Here is a 13,516-nt window from a genome sequence, read left to right as displayed (position 1 = left end):
GAAAAAAAAAAGAAAGCTTGAAAGAGCCGCTGTCCACACAGTATGCCTTATCGAACCAAAGATAGAAACACAATTAGTAGAAACTACATGAGAAAAAAATACTCTTAATGAGCTTAGACTTTTCGAACCGAGTTCTTGCGATTTTAGCTTTCTGTATTTTGTAGCCAAATTGTGCCATTTAAACAAACCGAGAAGACAGACTAATCAGGCTGTACCTACACTGCGGCCGGGCATTAGCTAGACTAGAATCTAAGCGAATCCAGGCCACAAGTAGGATTTGTTCTTGGGTTGTTTCTAGCCTCAAATTTAAATTTTTACCGTCATGGCTCTTAAATAGGCTATGATTTTTTCTGTAAGTTGACAACTTTATGGAAAAACGCATTATAGAAAAGTCTGCATAACCAAGATCAAGGCACAATTAATATTGTCAATTAATTAAGTAAATAAAAGAAACGAGGTTAATATTTAGGACTAGCTATTTTATTCGAGTTTTTTTTAGAGGGGTTATAAATTTAGTTCTATAAATTAGTGCATTTTTGAAGAAGAATCTGTTTTGAAAAAGTACACTTTCGGCGCATTTTCGCTCAAAAATTAGCGCTTTTAGTCCAGTTTCACTTGAAAAATCGCGCTTTCGACTTCGACCAATTTTCATTTATTGTTATTCAGGGTTGCCACCCGACGAAAACAAAATCACTAGATTATAGTGATTTTTTTTATTTCAGGTGTTTTCTTCAATAATCTAGTGATTTATGTGCTGATTTAGTTTTTTTAGGCAAAATAAAAAGTCACCAGATTTCGCGATAAATCAATAGGGAGGGTAAGCATGTTCTTTTTTCATCTAATGCCTGACATCTATGTCTCGAGTGAACAAAAAACTACCTACTGCACACATCCTCTCGAATCCATATCAGAATTGAATAATCAAAAAAAAAAAAAAAAACAACAGGCTTTTCAAATGAAAGAAAGGAGCAACATTAAAACTTGAAACGAACAGAAATTATTACGTATATGAGGGGGTTCGCCCAGTCATCAATACCTCGCTCTTTACGCTTAAGTTCGAAATTTGTTTCAATTCTTTGATTATGACCCCTGAATTACAAAGGCCATTTAAATAGAATAAATCTTTTGAAAGTACTAAAAAATTTAGCGTAGAGAGCGAGATATCGACGATAGGGCAAACTCCTCATATACGTAATAATATCTGTTCGTTTGACGTGTTAATGTTACTCCTTTTTTTTCTATTTAGTTTCTGGTCGTTTTTCAAATAATTCTGGAAAACCCGGCACTCCCTTCATGGAAAATTCCCTTCCTCCATGAAAAGATTCTCCCACATATCCCTCCCCCCACCAAAAAAATCCACACTGAAAACGTCTGTATATTTCCCAATAACCAATACTATCTGTAAACAATGGTCAAAGTTCATAACTTGCAGCCCTTCCCCCGGGGACTCTGGGGGATTAAGTCATCCTCAAAGAAAAAGACGTAATTATTAGATTTTTCGACTATGCTGAAAAAAATGACTATCTCAAAATTTTGATCGGGTGAGTCTGGGAAAAAATGAGCATGAGAGGGGGCCTAGTTACCCTCCATTTTTTTTTGGTCAATTAAAAGAGCACTAGAAATTTTAATTTCAGTTCGAATGAGCCCTCTCGCATAGAAAAAAAAACACGCATCCGTGATCTTCTAGCAAAAAATACAATATTCTTCATTTGTGTAGATAGGAGCTAGATACCTCTTGAGTAGGGTTCTCTGGTACACTGAATCTGATGGTGTGATTTTCATTAAGATTATATGACTATTGTGTGGTGTTTCCCCTTTTTCCGAAAAATAAGATATATTTTCTCAAGCATATTTTCTCGTAACTTTAATGAGTAACCCTAAACTTGATGAAACTTATATATTTAAAATCAGCATTAAAACTCGATTCTTTTGATGTATCCATTGGTATCAAAATCCCGTTTTTTAGAGTTTCGGTTACTATTGAGCCAGGTGCAGATCCTTGCTTACAGTTCGTTACCACGGTCGAATTGTTTGAAAAGAACGAGAACCATCAGTGCAGCCATGAACCATGCAGAACCATGCAGCCATTTATTCAGTGTTACTTTAGAATAACGTGTTTTACGATTCCGGCAATAAAAGAGAGAAAGCATACGGGGCATTATGACTAAGTTGGACACAAACGGAAAGGGACAAGCGTGAAAATTTCCTCACTATTTAAATAACACCGTTAAATCAAATAAAAAAAGAAAGTCATGCAATGATTCAAATGTTTTACTTGCCTAGATCAATTTCCGCCGGAAGATACACAAGTCTAGTCCTTCTTTAAATAGAAATCCGTGAAAGCCAAGAACATAGTTAAGAACAACGACTAAGGCACAAGACGAAAAAGGTGGTTCTTTGACCCCCCCCCCTCTCCAGTCGCAAGATTTACACATTTTTGTTCTATCATTCCCGAAATTTGCCTTAGTAATCATCCGTTTTCAATTTTTAGAGATCTAGCTCCATTCCCTGATTTTTGACCCCTTCGACGTGATTTTTAAAAGTTGGCGATCCCTCGATAACTACCTTTTATATTTGACATTAAATTACAAAAGCTGAATAGGCTTATTTCATTACCAAGCATTTACATAAAAGTCTAATAACGAGGGCCACATTCAGGATTTGCATTTATACGAGAGAAAAATAAAAAAACTTCTCGTGGACATTAAGACTCTGAGAAAGATTAGGACCCAGACTACAAAAATACTTACTTGACTTTTGTTTACCGTGAGAAAAACTGCCTAGATTTTCTTCCTATTTTTTTACCGAGTTGGATAAAAATTTCATTTACAGTTGAGATACTTCAAATCTGGTAACATTTCCCCTCCCCCGGATATGACCCTGGAAAAAGCAAATCTGGTAACATTCCCCCCTGGATATGACCCTGGAAAAAGCAAATCCTTATTACAGGAAGATCCCAACCCCTTGGTAACTTAGCCAGTTTTTTTGTAGGGACTGGGGACTGGGGATATTGGAGTTGTACGGTGAGAAAAGGGAAATGCCATAAACGACTGTTTTCTCTAGGCTGAAAAAATTCGTTTCTCTTTTGCAAAATCTGTGTATTTTCGGGATTCCAAAAATTCCTCCCAATAGGATACTTGATTTGCACGTATCTGGAACTGTTAAATCACCGAGCCTTTTCTTTTTCCACTTCCTTTTCATTCTCTTTAAAAGCATAGAAAGAAAAAAGTTAAGAATTATATATGCGGAAAGACGGCATTTAACAGAAATTGTTGGTATTTTACACCTTTATTTTGTCTCATTTAGAATGATTTAAAGGAATAAAGTTATTAAACCCAGAAGAATAACGATAAAACAGCCTTTGGAACGAATTCCCAAGCTTTTTTCATTTCCGGATAAGATAATTTAAAATGTGGATTTGGATACCATTTGTTGTTATCTGCATTCGAAGTTAAGTTGGAAATCAGTGGTTCTAGTTTTATGGTTTTATTGCTCTGAAAACCATAAACAAGGATTTTCACTGTCTGATTTCTAAGAAATGAATGGATTAGTGTCATTAGGATGTTTTTGCATTTGCTTTCGCAAGTTTAAACAAAAGACAGAACCAAGAGAAGAGTATCAATTTTTGGATAAGAGCCCTGTACATTGATAACATTGCAGTGGCTCAAATTAGGAGAGGAACAGGGAGGCTTTGAAAAGTACCTTTTACAGCTTAACTTGAAAAAAAAACGGAAAGACCCCCTAGTTTTTGAAAAATACCTTTGTTACTTAGAATAAAAGACAAAAGACTCCTTGCCGTCCTATATTCTTGCGACTTGGCGGTATTTGTAAAATCGGTGTTAACATAATCGCACCTACTGGTTGGGAGCATTTTGTTTTATTACTATGAAATAAAGAAGAAGACTACACTGCCTTTACATAACAAACAAACACAAAGTAGAAGCAATAGGTAAACTCTTTTCAAGACAGTGGATATTTTGGCCCTATGTCCAAGGGCCGTCTTCAGCACAACATGAGAAAGAATATATATATATATATATATATATATATATATATAACGAAGACCACACTGCATTTCCATCATAAACACCAAAAATAAAAAGAACAATAGGGAATTTCTCAAGACAGTGGGAAACAAATTCGAATGAATATTTCTGCCCTATGTCCAAGGCCCGTCCTCAGCATTACAAGTAAGAAAAAACAACTTACAAGAGGATAAAATCAATAAAACTAAAATGAAAATTTTTTCAAAACCGTCCCAGCATCCTTACTTCAGCGAAGTTCAACCAGGACTGACAAATAAATTGTGATGAAACGAGGCAATTCCTTGAAATGAAAGAAAATGGACCTATGAGATCAGCAGCGAAAAAAGGTAGGCTGGCATTAAAAACGTGTTTTTAAATAATTTTGTTTCATTTCAATGAATTACCTCGTTTCATCACAATTTATTTATCACTCACCTCACGTTGATTAGCTTAATTCTGAGGTGTCACAACCCCTTTCACCTTTGGAATTTACCTTAGCAGCTCCCCAATCCCATAAAATTTGCCAACTATTTGGCATATCCAAACGCTGCTTACGTATTATATCACCCACAATGTTGTTCTTGATCTGTTATAAACCGGTTTCTCTGTGTGCACTTGAAGATGATTAGCTTAGCCTGAGTGAGATAAACTACTATACACGTATATTTTAATCAAATATTTAACCTAGGCCTATAGAGTTGGTTAGGCTAGGTATTTAATATAATACGTTCTGGGCGGCCTGTTTTGAATAATTTTAGTACTAAAGTATTATATTGTCATCATATTTTGGTATATATCATTATATTTAACCCAGCTTCACTCCTTGAGTGTGGTCGATATAATATGTAAGTACCATCGAAACTATTAAATAGTACACTATTTAAAGAGCGAGTCATTTTCTTGATAGCTGGACAAGTTTAAAAAAAAATTATGAATGGATAGATCATCAGAAAATATTAAAACTGATCTATCAAACAGTTCGTGGTAACGAACTGTAGTAAGGAGCGACCCGGCTCAATAGTAACCAAAACTCTAAAAAATGGAATTTTGATACCAATAGCTACATCAAAAGAATCGCATTTTAATGCTGGTTTTAAATATATAAGTTTCATCAAGTTTAGTCTTACCCATCAAAAGTTACGAGCCTGAGAAAATTTGCGTTATTTTAGAAAACAGGGGGAAACGCCCCCTAAAAGTCATAGAATCTTAACGAAAATCACACCATCAGATTCAGCGTATCAGAGAACCCTACTGTAGAAGTTTCGAGCTCCTATCTACAAAAATGTGGAATTTTGCATTTTTTGCCAGAAGGCAGATCACGGATGCGTGTTTATTTGTTTTTTTGTTTTTTTTTGTTTTTTTTCCCCAGGGGTGATCGTATCGACCCAGTTGTCCTAGAATGTTGCAAGAGGGCTCATTCTAACGGAAATGAAAAGTTCTAGTGCCCTTTTTAAGTGACCAAAAAAATTGGAGGGCACCTAGGCCCCCTCCCACGCTAAATATTTTCCCAAAGTCAACGGATCAAAATTCTGAGATAGCCATTTTATTCAGCGTAGTCGAAAAACCTTATAACTATGTCTTTGGGGACGACTTACTCCCCCACAGTCCCCGTGGGAGGGGCAACAAGTTACAAACTTTGACCTGTGCTTACATATAGTAATGGTTATTGGGAAGTATACAGGCGTTTTCAGGAGGATTTTTTTGGTTTGGGGGAGGGGTTGAGAAGAGGGGGATATGCTGGGGGAACTTTCCTTCGAGAATTTGTAATGGGAGAAGAAAATTTCCATGAAGGGAGAGCAGGATTTACTAGCATTATTTAAAAAAAAACAATTAAAAAATAAAAGTGAAAAAGCTTTTTCAGCTGGAAGTAAGGAACAGCAATAAAACTTAAAACAAACAGAAATTATTACCCATATGAGGGGCTCACCTCCTTCTAATACCTCGCTCTTTACGCTAAAGTATTTTCGGTAATTTCAACTACTTATTCTACGGCTTTTGTGATTCAGGGGGTCATTCTTAATGAATTGGGATAAAATTTAAGCTTTAGTGTAAAGAGCGAGGTACTGACGATGGGGCGAATCCCCTCATATATGTAATAAAAACATGAGAATACAAAAGTTCTTTACGTAAGCTAATTTATAAGTTACGTAAATCTTTTACCAATAAAAAGATTCGTAAAAAATTAAAAGTTCTAGTTGCCTTTTTAATTAACCAAAAAATCGGGGGGCAACTAGGCTTCGTCCCCCGCTCTTTTTTTCTCAAAATCATTCGATCAAAATTATGAGAAAGCCATTGAGCCAAAAAAAAAAAAAATATGCAAATTTCGTTTTGATCATTCCTCTGCGGAGAGCCAAAATCAAAACATGCATTGATTCAAAAACGTTCAGAAATTAAATAAAAAAAACAAGTTTTTTCAACTGAAAGTAAGGAGTGACATCAAAACTTAAAACGCACAGAAATTACTTCGTATATGAAAGAGGCTGCTTCCTCATCAACGCCCCGCTCTTTACGCTAAAGTTTTTTACTGTTTTAGAAAGAAGAATTGAGAGAAAGAGTCAAACTTTAGCGTAAAGAGCGGGGCGTTGATGAGGAAGCAGCCTCTTTCATATACGAAGTAATTTCTGTGCGTTTTAAGTTTTGATGTCACTCCTTACTTTCAGTTGAAAAAACTTGTTTTTTTTATTTAATATACCTTATGAGGCTGACACGTGAAACTTCCATTTCTATTGGCAAGAAAACACTAGGTTCAAAGGGAGTTACTTAGAGAGGGGGTAGGTCCCTCCATCGAAACCCCTGACTGACTAGCCTTGGTCAATTAAAAAAAGCTTCGGGAAAACAAGTCATTTAGGTTGAAGACATAATTTGGGTAGATGTGCGATTTAGCTGGTCTAATCAGACGAATATAACCGAGGTAATTGACAAAACAAAGACGTTCTCAGTTTATAAACTATTATTGACCTACTTTTTTTTAAATGTGGCTGTTGAGTTGCTTTGAAAATCAACTTTGTTGCTAAAAATTAGTCTCAAATTTCACTATTTGTCTTGGTTAGGCCTCGAAGTAGGCTTAGGCTATAGCAAACTAAGGTTGGTTATTGACTTGGGATGGAAGGGGGGAAAAGAAAACAGTTAGCCAGTACACGCTCGAGAGTTTGGATCTATAAAATCAGACGATAAGCCGGTGTATTGCTGTTTGTATATGGAGACAATTAGCTTCGGCTCAGTGGAAAACTACATTGCAGCTATGTTTTAATAAATATTTAGTTGGTATTTTGGTTAAGTTACATTTTGTATGCAATTCACCCCTGAAAGTTTCATTTTCCTAACCTAAACCCTTTCCGAGAAAGCAAGAAGTCAATTAACTAGAATTTTACCAATAAAACTTTCAGGGATGGGTCTACAGACGTCATTTTCAAGGATCTACAGGATTCATTACTATAAGTTTCATTTTCTTAGCTTAACCCCTTTCCAAGATAGCACTTTACCGCCATTCCCAATTAATAGTCCACCAAAAGAGTTGGCCTACCTTTCACCTTCCACTTTGAAGTATTTAAATTCCACAAAAATAAGCTATGAGAATGATTAATTCAATGCAGTACCAGCCTCTTGATATTCGTTCACACCTGTTCTCTCTATCACAATCTGGCTTAGACTCTACGAAAAGTTCCCTCAAGATTTTTGAACAGACTGCAACTGCCTTTACAAAGGCGGATATCCGGGTACAGTCCGGAGGCGATTTAGCATAAGCATTCCTTATTTGTGATTATTTGGCGATGTAAGCCACTTCCTTGAACAATGAGGTTTTCTAATGATTAACTTGTAATTTAAATATTAGGCAGTGAAAAACAGGCGATGAGTCAAGCATGTACATAGGACTTTTTTTTTTGAGGGGGGGGGGGCATGGCATGCTATCTTCAGCAAATTAGCTATTTATTAATTATAATGCTAGTCTACTAGTTTGTTTTATTACTTTTACTTGATTTATGTTTTTTCTTTGTTTGATTTAGCGAAAGCATTCCCCTATCGTGATTATTTGGTGATGCAACCCACTTCTTTGAACACTTTTTTTTTTTTACTGGATAAGTTGTAATTTGAATTTTAGCCTATGCACTATTACTACTACTAAAAACTCGCTGCGGCACCACGGCGTCTGAGCAAACATAGCTACGCCTGCTTTTAGTCCATCCTAATCTATTCAAAGCCTCCCTCTGTACACGCTCCCTAGAAGTTTCTATTTCCCTTAATTCTTTCCTTACAACATTCTCCCACCCCGTTTGGGCAATTTGGCCAAGGCACCGTGTCTCTAATTCACGAAAATCTATAGGGTAAGGATGGTTATTTTATTGTTTTTAATATTTTTCAATTAAAGTTCCAAAAACAAGTTGTTGTTTTTTTCTAATACAGATGAGGGAGTCAAAAGTGCCCTCCCCCTGTTCGGCGAAACAGATTGGACAATGGCGAATAAAAAAACGGAAGAGGCGAAAACGCACCGTTAATGTAAACTGTTTTCTTATTATTTTCATGCAATTTAACTATTTGTTAATTATAATGTTAGTTTGTTTGTTTTTTTTTTCTTAGTTGGATTTAATGTCAACATTCCTTAACAATGGTTATTTGTGGATGTAAGCGACTTCCTTGAACAATGAGGTTTTTCTAAATAGTGATTAAACTATTAAGAAGTGAAAAAACAGACGAAATGAAAAAGGCGAAAGAGTCAGGAACATGCATAAGATTTATTTTAGGGGGGACAAGGTGATTTCAGTAAATCTAACTATTTCTTAATTATAATGCTAGTTTCTTTGTTGTTGTTTTTTATTGATGTATTTTTCTTTATTCAATTTAGCGTCAGCATTAATAATGTAAATTGTTTTTATTATTTTTCATGTAATTTCACTATTTGTCAATTATAATGCTAGTTTGTTTTTATTTAGTTTTTTTTCTTAGTTGGATTTAATGTCAGCATTCCTTAACTATGATTATTTTGTGGATGTAAGCCACTTCCTTGAACAATGAGGTTTTTCTAATTAGTGACTAAGATATTAAGAAGTGAAAAACAGACGAAATGAAAAAGGTGAAAGAGTCAGGCACATATACAAGATTTATTTTAGGGGGGGACAAGGTAATTTCAGTAAATCTATCTATTTCTTAATTTCAATGCTAGTTTTTTGTTTTTGTTTGTTATTTTTTTTATATATTTTTTTCCTATATTCAATTTAGCGTCAGCAATAATAATGTAAATTTTTTCTTATTATTTTCATGCAATTTAACCATTTGTTAATTATAATCTTAGTTTGTTTTTATTTAGTCTTTTTTCTTAGTTGGATTTAATGTCAGCATTCCTTAACTTTGATTATTTGTGGATTTAAGCCACTTCCTTGAACAATAAGCTTTTTCTAATTAGTGATTAAGATATTAAGAAGAGAAAAACAGATGAAATGAACAAGATGAAAGATTCAGGCACATACACAAGATTTATTTTTTGGGAGAAAAGGGGATTTCAGTAAAACTAACTATTTCTTAATTGCAATGCTAGTTTCTTTGTTTTTTTTATGGCACTTGGTATTAACCAAGTGACATATAGCAATCGCTAATTCTGTCGGTCTGTCTGTCTGTCTGTCGGTCTGTCTGTCTGTCGGTCTGTCTGTCGGTCCCGGTTTTGCTACTTTAGGCGCTTCCAGGTAAGCTAGGACGATGAAATTTGGCAAGCGTATCAGCGACCGGACCAGATTAAATTAGAAATAGTCTTTTTCCCGATTTGACCATCTGGGGGGTGTGGGGGCCCGGTTAATTCGCAAAAAATAGAAAAAATGAAGTATTTTTAACTTATGAGCGGGTGATTGGATCTTAATGAAATTTGATGTTTGGAATGATATTGTGTCTCAGAGCTATTATTTTAAATCCCGACAGGATCTGATGACGTTGGGGGGAGATGGAGGGGGAAAACCTAAAGTCCCGGTTTTGCTACTTTAGGCACTTCCGGGTAAGCTAGGACGATGAAATTTGGCAAGCGTATCAGGGACCGGACCTGATTAAATTAGAATCAGAGCTCTTATTTTAAATCCCGACCGGGTCTGATGACATTGGGGGAGTTGGAGGGGGGAAACCTAAAATCTTGGAAAACACTTAGAGTGGAGGGATCGGGATGAAACTTGATGGGAAAAATAAGCGCAAGTCCCAGATACATGATTGACATAATCGGAACTGATTCGTTCTCTTTGGGGTAGTTGGGGGGGGGGAGTAATTCTTAAAAATTAGAAAAATGAGGTATCTTCAACTTACGAACGGGTGATCGGATCTCAATGAAATTTGATGTTTAGAAGGATATCGTGTCTTAGAGCTCTTATTTTAAATACCGACCGGATCTGCTGATAGGGGCGGGGAGTTTGGAGGGGGAATCCTAAAACTTGGAAAACGCTTAGAGTGGAGGGATCAGGATGAAACATGGTGGGAAAAATAAACACAAGTCCTAGATAGATGATTGATATAAACGGAACAGATCCGCTCTCTTTGGGGTAGTTGGGGGGGGTATTTCTGAAAAATTAAAAAAATGAGGTATTTTTAACTAACGAACGGGTGATCGGATCTCAATGAAATTTGATATTTAGAAGGATATCGTGGCTCAGAGCTTTTTATTTTAAACCCGACCGGATCTGGTGACATTGGAGGGAGTTGGGAGGGGGAAACCTAAAATTTGGAAAACACTTAGAGTGGAGGGATCGGGATGAAACTTGGTGGCGAAAAAAAAAACGAGTCCTAGATACTTGATCGACATAACGAGAACGGATCCGCTCTCTTTGGGGTAGTTAGGGGGGGGGTTAATTCTGAAAAATTAGAAAAAGGGAGGTATTTTTAACTTACGAACGGGTGATTGGATCTCCATGAAATTTGATATTAGAAGGATATCGTGTCTCAAAGCTCTTATTTTAAATCCTGACCGGATCTGGTGACATTGGGGGAAGTTTGGGGTGGGGAAACCTAAAATAAGGGAAAACGCTTAGATTGGAGGGATTGGGATGAAACTTGGTTGGAAAAATAAGCAGAAGTCTTGCATACGTGATTTACGTAATTGGAACAGATCCGCTCAATTGGGGGGGGGGGTAATTCTGAAAAATAAGAAAAATGACGTATTTTTAACTTACGAAGTAGTGATCGGATCTTCATGAAACTTCATATTTAGAAGGATCTCGTAACTCAGATCTCTTATTTTAAATCTCAACCGGATCCAGCGTAATTGGATGGGAAGAATCAAAACCTGTCTAAGATACGTGACTGACATAACTGGACCGGATCTGCTCTCTTTGGTGGAGTTGGGGGGGCGGGTAATTTTGAAAATTGAGGCATTTGTAACTTACGAAAGGGTGACCAGATCTTAATCAAATTTGATATTTAGAAGGATCTTGCGCTTTAAAGCTCTAATTTTAAATACCGATCAGATCCTATGACATTCGAGGGAGTTGGAGGAGGAAACCGGAATTCTTGGAAAACGTGAAAATTTGGGTATTTTTATTTTACGAACACGTGATCGGATCTTAATGAAATTTGATATTTAGAAGGAATTCATGTCTCAGAGCTCTTATTTCAAATCCCGACCAGATCTTTTGACATTGGGGGGAGTTGGAGGGGGAAATCTTGGAAAAACACTTGGAGTGTAGGAATCGGGATGAAGCTTGGTGGATAGAATTAACAAATGTCCTTGATACGTGATTGACTGAACCATACTGGATTCGCTCTCTTTGGGGGAGTTGAGGGGAGGGGTTCAGTGATTTGGCGAGTTTGGTGCTTCTGGACGTGCTAAAACGATGAAAATTGGTAGGCGTGTCAGGGAGCTTCACAATTTGACTTGATAAAGTCGTTTTCCCAGATTCGACCATCTGGGGGGCAAAAGGGAGAGGAAAAATTAGAAAAAATTAGGTATTTATAACTTACGAGTGGGTGATCGGATCTTAATGAATTTTGATATTTAGAAGGACTTTGTGACTCAGAGCTCTTATTTTAAATCTTGACCGGCATTAAGCCTCTTATTTTCCTTTTTAAATCAATCTATTGACTTATAGAATTTTGCTAGAGCTCATACCATATGATCTCTTGGCTCTTAGCTCTTCTTGCGTCGTCACAAGTGCCATATGAGCTCTTAGCTCTTGTTTTTTATTATTTATGTTTTTTCCTTTGTTCAATTCAGCGTCAACATTTCTTAACTGTGGCTACTTGGTGATGTGAGTCACTTTTTTAACAACAAAGTTTTTTTTACTGATTAATTAGTCATTAGAATACTAGGCAATGCAGAACAAGATAAATGAAATAGGTAAAATAGGTAGAAATAATGCCATAGTTTTTTTTTCTCGTTGGCTTTCTGTCCAATTAACTCTTTCTGTCTAAGATACTCTTTCTCTCAACTCTATTTTTTAAAAGAATAAAAACTTTAGCGTAAAGAGTAGGGCGTTGAAGAGGGAACAGTCCCTTTCATATACGGGGTAATTTCTTTTCGTTTTAAGTTTTAATGTCACTCCTTACTTTCAGCTGAAAAAGATTGTTGTTTTTTTTTATTTCATTTCTGAACGTTTTTTAGTTAATCCATGTTTTGATTTCGGCTCTCCGCAGATGAATAATTAAAACGAAATTTGTATATTTATTTATTTGGCTAAATGGCTTCCCCATAATTTTGATCGAACGATTTTGAGAAAAAAGGAGCGGGAGGAGGCCCTGTTGCCCTCCAATTTTTTGGGTATTTAAAAAGGCAACTAGAACTTTTAGTTTTTTACGAACGCTTTCATCAAACAGTTCCTGGTAACGGACTGTAGTAAGGAGCGACCCGGCTCAATAGTAACCGAAACTCTAAAAAATGGAATTTTGATACCAATAGTTACATTAAAAAAATCTCATTTTAATGCTGATTTTAGATATATAACTTTATCAAGATAGAGGAAAACACCCCCTAAAATTCATACAATCTTAACGAAAATCACACCATCAGATTCAGCGTATCAGAGAACCTAATTGTTGAAGTTTCAAGCTCCTATCTACAAAAATGTGGAATTTCGCATTTTTTGCCAGAAGACAAATCACGGATGCGTTTTTTTTTTTTTTTTCCAGGGGTGAGCGTATCGACCCAGTGGTCCTAGAATGTCGCGAGAGGGCTCATTCTAACGGAAATTAAAAGTTCTAGTGCCCTTTTTAAGTGACAAAAAATTAGAGGGCACATAGGCCCCCTCCCACGCTCATTTTTTCCCAAAAGTCACCGGATCAAAATTCTGAGATAGCCATTTTATTTACCATAGTCGAAAAACCTAATAACTATTTCTTTGGGGACAACTTAATCCCCCGCAATCCCCGTGGGAGGGGTTGCAAGTTACAAACTTTGACCAGTGTTTACATGTAGTAATGGTTAATGGAAAGTGTACGGACGTTTTCAGGGGGGATTTTTTGGTTTGGGAGGGAGAGTTGGGGGTTACGTGGGAGGATCTTTCCATGTAAAAACTTCTCATGGGGGAAGAGAC

General features: G+C 36.3%; 1 protein-coding gene across 2 annotated transcripts in view; it reads right to left on the bottom strand.

Annotated features, from left to right (window-relative positions):
• LOC136038036 (ets DNA-binding protein pokkuri-like) overlaps positions 1-7,703 on the bottom strand; it is a 54,390-nt gene extending 46,687 nt beyond the window's left edge. For both annotated transcript variants that reach the window (XM_065720983.1, XM_065720990.1), the window contains exon 1: positions 7,549-7,703. The gene's annotated coding sequence lies outside the window, so the exon portion shown is untranslated. The remainder of the gene's footprint in view (positions 1-7,548) is intronic.
• Between the last annotated feature and the right edge of the window lie 5,813 nt (positions 7,704-13,516).

This window comes from Artemia franciscana, chromosome 2 (assembly GCF_032884065.1).
Source record: "Artemia franciscana chromosome 2, ASM3288406v1, whole genome shotgun sequence".
Taxonomy (NCBI): Eukaryota; Metazoa; Arthropoda; class Branchiopoda; order Anostraca; family Artemiidae; genus Artemia; species Artemia franciscana.
The sequence above is the reverse complement of the archived record's forward strand: the minus strand, read 5'-3'. Positions and strand labels throughout refer to the sequence as shown.